Here is a 13,969-nt window from a genome sequence, read left to right on the forward strand (position 1 = left end):
TGGGAGAAGGTTTGTTAATTCTAATCATGCGAAGTTGATCATCGTTCAATGTTTTGATGATATGTTGTGTTGTTCTTCCTCTAGTGGTCTCATGTGAATGTCGACGGCATGACACATCACCATCTTCCGGCCTACGGGAGGAATTGCGGAATTAGTTTGTGGATCATGGGTTGCGGGTGTGACTGGAACCTAAATTCGGTTTATGAATTGTTCCATAAGGGAATCTTATGGATCCACATGTTTAACATTCTGGTTAGGTTTATCCTAATTATTTCTCTTCTATTTGTGGATGCTTGCATTGGGTATAATCATAAGTAAGTGTTTTTTTCAAGTAAGAACAACACCTTAGCTTCAGTCTAGCCGCATTACAAATTATCAAGGCAATGAACATAAGTCGATGAATCGTGTTGAAAGTAACTCGACGATATCCACGTGTGTCCTCAAGAGCGTTTAATCACTATAGGAAGTTCCGTCGGCTTGTACTTAGCAACGTTAAGAATTGGGCCACCTTGCCACACCTCGCTATTTTTGTTACTTGATTACTCGTTACTAATAATATTACTATCACATAATTACGAAAACTATCTTACATCACTTGCAGAGAATGCTTTGCCAAAAACGCATATCAATTACTTTCGCTTCTCGTTGGGTTCGATACTCTTAGTAATCAAAAAAGGACTATGATTGATACCCTATACTAGTGGGTCCTTGATGGTTTCATGCTATTATCTTGCCAAACTTTGGATGTTTTGCATGCCTTTTATTTATTTTCTGGGACTAACTTATTAACTCAGTGCCAAGTGTCAGTTCTTGTTTTTTTCATGTTTTTGACCTCTTTCAGAGGAGATTTTGAAACGGAGTCCAAATGGAAGAAAATCCTCGAAAAGATTTTTTCTCGAACAGAAGAAGATCGGAGGACTTGGGAGCCAAGCCAGAAGAGCCCCAGGGGCAACACAAGCCCGCACCCCGCGGCCACGGGGGCCGCGCCATCCAGGCTTGTGGGCCCCCTGAGGTCCCCTGACCTAGATCTTGCGCCTATATATTCCCAAATATTCCCAAAAAATCAAGAGACGATTGCAATTACTTTTCCGCCGCCGCAAGCTTCTGTCTCCGCAAGATCCCATCTGGGGCATGTCCTAGTGCCCTGCCGTAGGGGGGATTCGGATACGGAGGGCTTCTTCATCAACACCATGACCTCTCCGATGATGCGTGAGTAGTTCACCATAGACCTACGGGTCCATAGCTAGTAACTAGATGGCTTCTTATCTCTCTTGGATCTTTAATACAAAGTTCTCCATGATCTTCATGGAGATCTATCCGATGTAATCTTCTTTTGCGGTGTGTTTGTCGAGATCCGATGAATTGTGGATTTATGATCAGATTATCTATGAATCTTATTTGAGTTTCTTCTGATCTCTCTTATGCATGATTTCATATCCCTGTAATTCTCTTCGAGTTGTGGGTTTTGTTTGGCCAATTAGATCTATGATTCTTGCAATAGGAGAAGTGCTTGGTTTTGGGTTCATACCATGCGGTGACCTCACCCAGTGACAGAAGGGGCAGTGAGGCACGTATCGTGTTGTTGCCATCAAGGGTAAAAAGATGGGGTTTTCATCATTCGTTTGAGATTATCCCTCTACATCATGTCATCTTGCTTAAAGCGTTACTCTGTTCGTCATGAACTCAATACACTAGATGCATGCTGGATAGCGGTGGATGTGTGGAGTAATAGTAGTAGATGCAGAAAGTATCGGTCAACTTGTCTCGGACATGATGCCTATATGCTAGATCATTGCCTTAGATATCGTCATGACTTTGCGCGGTTCTATCAATTGCTCGACAGTAATTTGTTCACCCACCGTGATAATATGATCAGATTATCTATGAATCTTATTTGAGTTTCTTCTGATCTCTCTTATGCATGATTTCATATCCTTGTAATTCTCTTCGAGTTGTGGGTTTTGTTTGGCCAACTAGATCTATGATTCTTGCAATGGGTGAAGTGCTTGGTTTTGGGTTCATACCGTGCGGTGACCTCTGATGACCCAGAAGTATAGGGGATCAATCGTAGTCCTTTCGATAAGTAAGAGTGTCGAACCCAATGAGGAGCAGAAGGCTTTGATAAACGGATTTCAGCAAGGTAATAACTGCAAGCACTGAAAGTAGCGGTAACAAGTGATTGTGTAGCGAGGTGAAACGTAGCAAGCAAAGAGTAACAAGGAACAAGTAGTAGCAATGGTGCAGCAAGTGGCCCAATCCCTTTTGTAGCAAGGGACAAGCCTGAACAAAGTGTTATAGGAGGAAAAACGCTCCCGAGGACACACGGGAATTTCTGTCATGCTAGTTTCATCATGTTCATATGATTTGCGTTCGTTACTTTGATAGTTTGATATGTGGGTGGACCGGCGCTTGGGTACTGCCCTTACTTGGACAAGCATCCCACTTATGATTAACCTCTCTCGCAAGCATCCGCAACTACAAAAGAAGAATTAAGACAAAGTCTAACCATAGCATTAAACTAGTGGATCCAAATAAGCCCCTCACGAAGCAACGCATGGACTAGGGTTTAAGCTTCTGTCACTCCAGCAAACCATCATCTACTTACTACTTCCCAATGTCTTCCTCTAGGCCCAAATATGGTGAAGTGTTATATAGTCGACGTTCACATAACACCACTAGAGGAAAAGACAACATACAACATATCAAAATACCGAACGAATATCAAATTCACATGACTATTATTAACATGACTTATCCCATGTCCTCGGGAACAAAAGTAACTACTCACAAAACATAATCATAATCATGATCAGAGGTGTAATGAATAGCATCAAGGATCTGAACATAAACTCTACCACCAAGTAATCCAACTAGCATCAACTACAAAGAGTAATCAACACTATTAGCAACCTTACAAGTACCAATCAGAGTCGTGAGACGGAGATTGGTTACAAGAGATGACTAGGGATTGGAGAGGAGATGGTGCTGATGAAGATGTTGATGAAGATGCCTCCCCTCCGACGAGAGGAGTGTTGGTGATGACGATGGCGACGATTTCCCCCTCCGGGAGGGAAGTTTCCCCGGCAGGATCGTCCTGCCACAGCTCCAGATTGGATCTGCTCAAGTTCCGCCACATGGCAGCGGCGAAACCACGAAAAAGCTCCCTCTTGATTTTTCCAGACCAGGACGCTTCATATAGCAAAAGAGGGGGCTAGTGGGCCTTCAGGCAGCCCACAAGCCTGCCCTGCGCCGACAGGGGGGGTGGTGGCGGTGGACAAGCTTGTGGAGCCCTGGTGCCCCCCTTTGGTAGTTCTTTTGCCCAGTATTTTTAATATATTCCAGAAAAAATCCACGTAAATTTTCAGGGCATTTGGAGATGTGCAGAATAGTGGACTAGGATTTGCTCCTTTTCTAGTCCAGAATTCCAGCTGCCTGAATTCTCCCTCTTCAAATAAACCTTGCAAAATAAGAGAGAAAAGGCATAAATATGGTACCACAAGTAATATAACAGCCCAAAAAGCAATAAATATCAACATGAAAGCATGATGCAAAATGGACGTATCAACTCCCCCAAGCTTAGACCTCGCTTGTCCTCAAGCGAAAACCAAGTTCCATAAACATGTCCACATGTTTGGGGACAAAGGTGTCGATAAAACATAATACGGACATGAGGGCATCATGATCACAAATAGATCAGCAATATATCATAAAGATTCGTATGGGAAAGTAACAATTCCTTCACAAAGCAAATCATGAAGCAAAAACCTTACCGAGAAGTAACCAACAATAATTTATAGTCATTGAAGCAATTGCAATTTATCACAACATTAGAAAGAGTCAAATAAGAGCTTGTAAGGCAAACCCACATATTCAATCATCTCTTTTGTTTTCCACAATTGTTACAACTCACGTGGTACTCATGGTGTCAAAGTTTCATCTGGACACAGAGGAAGATAGGGGCTTATAGTTTGCCTCCCAACCATTTACCTCAAGGGTAAAGTCAACAACAATAAAGCATAAGTACTCAACTCCAAGTTGATATATGAATATAGATCTTTCCCAAACATGTGACGGTAGCCAAGACAAAGGCAAAAAGGGAATTGGTGAAGATCACCATGACTCTTACAAGGGTAAAAAGTAAAGGTACACGATAATCCCTTCGCAGAGGGAAGCAGAGGTTGTCATGCGCTTTTGAGGTTTGAATGCTTGTCCTCTTAGTGCGGAGGAACGTCACTTTATATTGCCTCCTATGATAAAGAACTTTATTATGCAGTCTGTCGCTTTTATGTCTTCCTCATCACAGGTTCGTACAAACCTCATTTTCCACACACTAATAGATCATACATATTAGAGAGCAATTTTTATTGCTTGCACCGATGACAACTTACTTGAAGGATCTTATTCAATCCATAGGTAGGTATGGTGGACTCTCATGGCAAAACTGGGTTGGAGGTTTATGGATGCACAAGTAGTATCTCTACTTGGTGCGGGAGTTTTGGCTAATATGAGGTGGAAGCAATCGTCACATGCTAAGGGATCTCTAATCATATAACATTGTTTGGAACCAAGCAAACACAAGTCATTATGTTGTCTTCCTTGTCCAACATCTACTCTAGGCATGTAATAGTTTGGTGAGTGCTCACAATTGTAAAAAGTGTCTAAGATGATATATTTATATGTGAACCTATCTTTCCTTATTACTTATTATTAATTGCAACAATGACTAAGGTCTATGTTGATTTATTCTCAACAAGTTTCAATCATCATACGTGTGCTAAGTGAAGTTATCACTTTCCATAAGATCGTCTCATGATCTTTCATGCTATCGTTCTTTTCATACTTTTGATCATGGCACAAAGCAAAGCCCTTGACTAAGACACTCTTTATTATATAGCTCGTAAGCTCGAATACATCGGGGGAGAGACAAAAGCAAAAGACTCAAACTAAAAACTAAAGACTTATTCCTCTAAGAGAAGAAATAAAAACTGAAAAGGAAAGAACTAAAACAAAGGTAAAAGCAAAAGATATAAAGGTGATACGATACCAGGGCAACTCCCCCAAGCTTGGCGGAAGCCAAGGGGATTGCCCATACCAATGCTTACTTGTCTTCCTTTGGTGGTGATGGTGGTGTTGTTGGAGTAGTCTGATCCTCCGTCTTCGATTCCAAGAGAGCTATCAATCTTTGGTTTATACCTTTGAGATCTGTGACATGGTTTTCCAGCAAAACAACTTCACGAGAAAGAGAAATATTGCGAGCACGAGTTGTTTCAATCAAGGATGGAGACAGCACGTGGAGGAAGGGTTGGAGAAAATCTAATCCTTCAACGTCTTCAATGTTGAACATAGATTAAACTTCCTCCCTAGCTTGGGTTTTCTCCTTAGCTTGGTCCCTGGCTTCCGTGACTTCTACTCTTTTCAGATCAGCATCTACTTCCTCATGAACTTGGTGAAGATCATTCTCCCCAACAGATTCCTGAGACACCTTTTCTCTAAATCTGCGGCAGACAACAAGCTTGAAACAAAACCAGAGGAAAACTACGCGATACGGAGATCAAAACCTATATATTGATTTTTTCTGGGCCAGAAGGATTCCTCCGCAAGAAAACGGAGTCCGGGAGGCACACGAGGTGCCCACAAGCTTGCCTACCGCCACCAGGGGGTGGTGGCGATGGCAGGGCTTGTGGCCGCCTCGTTCGCTTTCCGGACTGCTTTTTATTTTTCTAATTTTCCAAAAAATCCAAAAGTGAGGAAATTTCCTATTGGAAAAGTATCGGAGTCCAATTTCTTACCGAAACAGATACATCTTCGTTTTCAAGGTCTGAAACAGGCTGATAAACATCCCTTATGTGTTGGAATTATGCCCTAGAGGCAATAATAAATATATAGTTATTATTATAATTCCTGTATCAAGATAATAGTTTATTATCGATGCTATAGTTGTATTGAATGAAGACTCATTTACATGTGTGGATACATAGACAAAACACCGTCCCTAGCATGCCTCTAGTTGGCTAGCCAGTTGATCGATGATAATCAGTGTCTTCTGATTATGAACAAGGTGTTGTTGCTTGATAACTGGATCACGTCATTGGGAGAATCACGTGATGGACTAGACCCAAACTAATAGACGTAGCATGTTGATCGTGTCATTTTGTTGCTACTGTTTTCTGCGTGTCAAGTATTTATTCCTATGACCATGAGATCATATAACTCACTGACACCGGAGGAATGCTTTGTGTGTATCAAACGTCGCAACGTAACTGGGTGACTATAAAGATGCTCTACAGGTATCTCCGAAGGTGTTAGTTGAGTTAGTATGGATCAAGACTGGGATTTGTCACTCCGTGTGACGGAGAGGTATCTCGGGGCCCACTCGGTAATACAACATCACACACAAGCCTTGCAAGCAATGTAACTTAGTGTAAGTTGCGGGATCTTGTATTACGGAACGAGTAAAGAAACTTGTCGGTAAACGAGATTGAAATAGGTATGCGGATACCGACGATCGAATCTCGGGCAAGTAACATACCGAAGGACAAAGGGAATGACATACGGGATTATACGAATCCTTGGCACTGAGGTTCAAACGATAAGATCTTTGTAGAATATGTAGGATCCAATATGGGCATCCAGGTCCCGCTATTGGATATTGACCGAGGAGTCTCTCGGGTCATGTCTACATAGTTCTCGAACCCGCAGGGTCTGCACACTTAAGGTTCGACGTTGTTTTATGCGTATTTGAGTTATATGGTTGGTTACCGAATGCTGTTCGGAGTCCCGGATGAGATCACGTACGTCACGAGGGTTTCCGGAATGGTCCGGAAACGAAGATTGATATATAGGATGACCTCATTTGATTACCGGAAGGTTTTCGGAGTTACCGGGAATGTACCGGGAATGACGAATGGGTTCCGGGGGTTCACCGGGGGGGGGGGGGCAACCCACCCCGGGGAAGCCCATAGGCCTTGGGGGAGACACACCAGACCTTAGTGGGCTGGTGGGACAGCCCACAAGTGGTCTATGCGCCAAGAGAAGAAAAATCAAGAGGAAAAGGAAAAAAAAGGAGGAGGTGGGAAGGGAGGAGGACTCCCTCCCACCAAACCTAGTCCAACTCGGTTTAGGGGGGAGAGTCCTCCCCCTTGGCTCGGCCGACCCCCTTGAGGGTCCTTGGACCCCAAGGCAAGGCCCCCTCCCTCCCACCTATATATACGGAGGTTTTAGGGCTGATTTGAGACGACTTTCCCACGGCAGCCCGACCACATACCTCCACGGTTTTTCCTCTAGATCGCGTTTCTGCGGAGCTCGGGCGGAGCCCTGCTGAGACAAGGTCATCACCAACCTCCGGAGCGCCGTCACGCTGCCGGATAACTCTTCTACCTCTCCGTCTCTCTTGCTGGATCAAGAAGGCCGAGATCATCGTCAAGCTGTACGTGTGCTGAACGCGGAGGTGCCGTCCGTTCGGTACTAGATCGTGGGACTGATCGCGAGATTGTTCGCGGGGCGGATCGAGGGACGTGAGGACATTCCACTACATCAACCGCGTTCTCTAATGCTTCTGCTGTATGGTCTACAAGGGTACGTAGATCACTCATCCCCTCTTATAGATGGACATCACCATGATAGGTCTTCGTGCGCGTAGGAAAATTTTTGTTTCCCATGCGACGTTCCCCAACAGTGGCATCATGAGCTAGGTTCATGCGTAGATGTCTTCTCGAGTAGAACACAAAAGTTTTTGTGGGCGGTGATGTGCGTTTTGCTGCCCTCCTTAGTCTTTTCTTGATTCCGCAGTATTGTTGGATTGAAGCGGCTTGGACCGACATTACTCGTACGCTTACGAGAGACTGGTTTCATCGTTACGAGTAACCCCCTTTGCTCAAAGATGACTGGCAAGTGACGGTTTCTCCAACTTTAGTTGAATCGGATTTGACCGAGGAGGTCCTTGGATGAGGTTAAATAGCAACTCATATATCTCCGTTGTGGTGTTTGCGTAAGTAAGATGCGATCCTACTAGATACCCTTGGTCACCATGTAAAACATGCAACAACAAAATTCGAGGACGTCTAACTTGTTTTTGCAGGGTATGATTGTGATGTGATATGGCCAACGATGTGATGTGATATATTGGATGTATGAGATGATCATGTTGTAATAGAAATATTGACTTGCACGTCGATGGTACGGCAACCGGCAGGAGCCATAGGGTTGTCTTTATACTAACATATGTGCTTGCAGATGCGTTTACTATTTTGCTAGGATGTAGCTTTAGTAGTAATAGCATAAGTAGCACGACAACCACGATGGCAACACGTTGATGGATGATCATGGTGTGGCGCCGGTGACAAGAAGATCGTGCCGGTGCTTTGGTGATGGAGATCAAGAAGCACGTGATGATGGCCATATCATGTCACTTATGAATTGCATGTGATGTTAATCCTTTTATGCACCTTATTTTGCTTAGAACGACGGTAGCATTATAAGGTGATCTCTCACTAAAATTTCAAGACGAAATTGTGTTCTCCCCGACTGTGCACCGTTGCGACAGTTCTTCGTTTCGAGACACCACGTGATGATCGGGTGTGATAGACTCAACGTTCACATACAACGGGTGCAAAACAGTTGCGCACGCGGAACACTCGGGTTAAGCTTGACGAGCCTAGCATGTGCAGACATGGCCTCGGAACACATGAGACCGAAAGGTCAAGCATGAATCGTATAGTTGATATGATTAGCATAGAGATGCTTACCACTGAAACTATTCTTGACTCACGTGATGATCGGACTTGAGATAGTGGATTTGGATCATGTACCACTCAAATGACTAGAGAGATGTACTTTTTGAGTGGGAGTTCTTAAGTAATATGATTAATTGAACTAATTGTCATGAACATAGTCTAATGGTCTTTGCGAATTACGATGTAGCTTGCGCTATAGCTCTACTGTTTTTATATGTTCCTAGAGAAAATTTAGTTGAAAGTTGATAGTAGCAAACTTTGCAGACTAAGTCTGTAAAACCGAGGATTGTCCTCGTTGCTGCACAGAAGGCTTATGTCCTTAATGCACCACTCGGTGTGCTGTACCTCGAGCATCGTCTGTGGATGCTATGAACATCCGACATACACGTTTTCTGATGACTACACGATAGTTCAGTACAAAAATACTTAATGGCTTAGAAGCAAGGCGCCGAAAACGTTGTAAAACGTCACGGAACATAAGTGATGTTCTAAAGAGATGAAATTGTGATTTCATGCTTGTGCCCTTGTTAAGAGGTACGAGACCTCCGACAAGATTCTTTGTTCACAAAGTAAAGGAGAAAGGCTCAATCGTTGAGCATGTGCTCAGATTGTCTGAGTACGACAATCACTTGAATCAAGTGGGAGCTAATCTTCCAGATGAGATAGTGATGGCTCTCCAAAAGTCACTGCCACCAAGCTTTGAGAGCTTCGTGATGAACTATAACATATCAAGGATAGATACAATGATCCTTGAGCGATTCGCGACGTTTGACACTGCAAAAGTAGAAATCAAGAAGGAGCATCAATAGTTGATGGTTTGAAAAACCACTAAGTTTCAAGAAAGGCGAGGGCTAGAAGGGATACTTCGTGAAACGGCAAAACAGTTGCTGCGCTAATGAAAGAGACCCAAGAGTAAACCCAAACCCGAGACTAAGTGCTTCTGTAATAAAGGGAACAGTCACTGAGGCGGAGCAACTCTAGATACTTGGTAGATAAGAAGGCTGGCAAAAGTCGAGAGAAGTATATTTGATATACATAATGTTGATGTGTACTTTACTAGTACTCCTAGTAGCACGAGGGTATTGGATACCGGTTCGGTTGCTAAGTGATTAGTAACGCGAAATGAAAGCTACGGCATAAACGGAGACTAGCTAAAGGCGAGGTGACGATACGTGTTGGAAGTGTTTACAAGGTTGATATGATCAAATGTCACACGCTCCCTCTACCATCGGGATTGGTGTTGAACCTAAATAATTGTTATTTGGTGCTTGCGTTAAGCATGAACATGATTGGATCGTGTTTATTGCAATACAATTATTCATTCAAGGAGAATAATGGTTACTCTATTTGCTTGAATAAATCACCTTCAATGGTTTATTGAATCTCGATTGTAGTGTTACACATTGGTGCCAAAAGATACAAGTTAATGATGATAGTACCACTTACTTGTGGCACTTCCGCTTGAGTCATGTTAGTACAAATTGCATGAAGATGCTCCATGCTGATGGATCTTTACTCACCTAATTTCGAATCACTAGTGACATGCAAATCATACCACATGAGCAAGGCATTGTTTTCATTGAGATGAAACAAGATAGTAACTTGTTGGAAGTGATACATTTTGATGTATGCAGTCCAATGAGTGTTGAGGCACGCAGTGGATATCATTATGTTCTTACTTCACTGACAACTTGAGTAGATACAGGAGTATTTACTTAATGAATCACAAGTCTGAAATATTGAAAAGTTCAATTCCGTTTCAGAGTGAAGTTCGTCGTAACAAGAGGATGAACTGTCTACGATATGATCATAGAAATGAATATATGAGTTACGAGTTTTTGGTACACAGTTAAGACAATGTGGAAATTGTTTCACAGTTCATGCCACCTGGAACATCATAGTGTGATGATGTGTCTAAACGTCATAGCCACGCACTATTTGGTATGGTGCATACTATGATGTCTCTTATCGAATTACCACTATCGTTTATGGGTTATGCATTAGAGATAACCGCACTCACTTTAAATAGGGCACCGCGTATTTCCGTTGAGATGACACAGTATAGACTGAGGTTTAGAGAAATCTAAACTGTCGTTTCTTGAAAGTTTGGGATTTCGACACTTATGTGAAAAAGTTTCAGTCTGATAAGCTCGAACCCAAAGCGGATAAATGCATCTTCATAGGATATCCAAAACAGTTGGGTACATCTCCTATCTCAGATCCGAAAGCAAAGTGTTTGTTTCTAGAAACGTATCCTTTCTTGAGGAAAGGTTTCTCTCGAAAGAATTGAGTGGGAGGGTAGTAGAACTTCATGAGGTTATTGAACCATCACTTCAACCAGTGTGTAGCAGGGCGCAGGAAGTTGTTCATGTGGCGCCTACACCAATTGAAGGGGAAGCTGATGATGATGATCATTGAGCTTCGAATCAAGTTACTACAAACCTCGTAGGTCGACAAGGTCGCGTACTGCTGCAGAGTAGTACGGTAACCCTGTCTTGGAGGTCATGTTGTTGAGCAACAGTGAACCTACGAGTTATGGAGAAAGCGATAGTGGGCCCAGATTCCGACAAATGGCTGGAAGCCATGAAATCCGAGAGAGGATCCATGTGTGAAAACAAAGTGTAGACTTTGGTAGAACTACTTGATGGTCATAGGACTATTGAGTAAAAAAATGGATCTTTAAAAGAAGACAGACGATGATGGTGATAAGTCACTATTAAGAAAAGCTCGACTTGTCGCAAAGATGTTTTCGATAAGATCAAACAGTTGACTATGATGAGACTTTCTCACTCGTAGCGATGCTAAAAGTCTGTTAGAATTATGTTAGTTGTTGATGCATTATTTATGAAATATTGCACGTAGGATGTCAAAACATTGTTTTCTCGACAGTTTCCTTGAGCAAACATTGTATGTGATACAACCAGAAGGTTTTGTCGATCCTAAAGATACTAGCAAGTATGCAAGCTCCAGTGATCCTTCAATGGACTGGTGCAAGCATCTCGGAGTTGGAATATACACTTTCAGGAGATGATCAAAGATTTTGGGTTTGTACAAGGTTTATGAGAAACTTGTATTTCCAAAGAAGTGAGTGGGAGCACTATAGAATTTCTGATAGGTATATGTGGTTGACATATTGTGGATCAGAAGTAATGTAGAATTTCTGTAAAGCATACAAGGTTGTTTGAAAGGAGTTTTTCAAAGGAATACCTAGATTGCGCTACTTGAACGTTGAGCATCAAAGATCTATGGAGATAGATTGAAAGCGCTTAATAGAAGTTTCAACAAGATGCATGCCTTGACAAGTTTTTGAAGGAGTTCAAAATAGATCAACAAAGAAGGAGTTCTTGGTTGCGTTGTAAGGTGTGAATTTGAGTAAGACTCAAAACCCGACCACGGCAGAATAAAGAGAATAGACGAAGGCCGTCTTCTATGCCTTAGCCGTAGAATCTAAAGTATGCCATGTTGTGTACCACACCTGAAGTGTGCCTTGACTCAAAGTATGTTGAGAGGTAGAGAGAGTGATCCATGATTGAATCACTAGCAGCGGTCGAAATTTATCCTTAGTAACTAATGGAATAAGGAATTTTTCTCGATTATGGAGGTGGTTAAAGAGTTTGTCGTAAAGGGTTACGTCAATGCAAGCTTTGACACTAATCCGAATAACTATGAGTAGTGAAACGGATTCGTATAGTAGAGTACATATTTGGAGCATTTCCGAATAGCACGTAGTAGCAGCATCTATAAGATGACATAAATATTTGTAAAGAACGCACGGATCTGAAAGTTTCAGAACCGTTGACTAAAACCTCTCTCACGAGCAAGACGTGATCAGACCCCATAACTATATGGGTGTTGGATTCGTTGGAATCACATGGTGATGTGAACTAGATTATTGACTCTAGTGCAAGTGGGAGACTGTTGGAAATATGCCCTAGAGGCAATAATAAATTAGTTATTATTATATTCCTTAGTTCATGATAATCGTTTATTAGCCATGCTATAATTGTATTGATTGGAAACACAATACTTGTGTGGATACATAGACAAAACACTGTCCCTAGTAAGCCTCTAGTTGACTAGCTCGTTGATCAAAGATGGTCAAGGTTTCCTGGCCATAGGCAAGTGTTGTCACTTGATAACGGGATCACATCATTAGGAGAATCATGTCATGGACTAGACCCAAACTAATAGACGTAGCATGTTGATCGTGTCATTTTGTTGCTACTGTTTTCTGCGTGTCAAGTATTTGTTCCTATGACCATGAGATCATATAACTCACGAACATCGGAGGAATGCTTTGTGTGTATCAAACGTCGCAACGTAACTGGGTGACTATAAAGATGCTCTACAGGTATCTCCGAAGGTGTTCGTTGAGTTAGTATAGATCAAGACCGGGATTTGTCACTCCGTATGACGGAGAGGTATCTCGGGGCCCACTCGGTAATACAACATCACACACAAGCCTTGCAAATGTAACTTAATGTAAGTTGCGGGATCTTGTATTACGGAACGAGTAAAGAGACTTGCCGGTAAACGAGATTGAAATAGGTATACGGATACTGACAATCGAATCTCGGGCAAGTAACATACCGAAGGACAAAGGGAATGACATACGGGATTATACGAATCCTTGGCACTGAGGTTCAAACGATAAGATCTTCGTAGAATATGTAGGATCCAATATGGGCATCCAGGTCCCGCTATTGGATATTGGCCGAGGAGTCTCTCGGGTCATGTCTACATAGTTCTCGAACCCGCAGGGTCTGCACACTTAAGGTTCGACGTTGTTTTATGCGTATTTGAGTTATATGGTTGGTTACCGAATGTTGTTCGGAGTCCCGGATGAGATCACGGACGTCACGAGGGTTTCCGGAATGGTCCGGAAACGAAGATTGATATATAGGATGACCTCATTTGATTACCGGAAGGTTTTCGGAGTTACCGGGAATGTACCGAGAATGACGAATGGGTTCCGGGAGTTCACCGGGGGGGGCAACCCACCCCGGGGAAGCCCATAGGCTTTGGGGAGACACACTAGTCCTTAGTGGGCTGGTGGGACAGCCCCAAAGGGGCCTATGCGCCAAGAGAAAGAAAATCAAAGGAAAAGAAAAAAAAAGAGGGAAGAAGTGGTAAGGGAGGGGGACTCCTCCCACCAAACCAAGTCCAACTCGGTTTGGGGGGGGAGTCCTCCCCCCCTTGGCTCGGCCGACCCCTTGGGAGTCCCTTGGACCCCAAGG

This window comes from Hordeum vulgare, chromosome 3H (assembly GCF_904849725.1).
Source record: "Hordeum vulgare subsp. vulgare chromosome 3H, MorexV3_pseudomolecules_assembly, whole genome shotgun sequence".
Taxonomy (NCBI): domain Eukaryota; kingdom Viridiplantae; phylum Streptophyta; class Magnoliopsida; order Poales; family Poaceae; genus Hordeum; species Hordeum vulgare.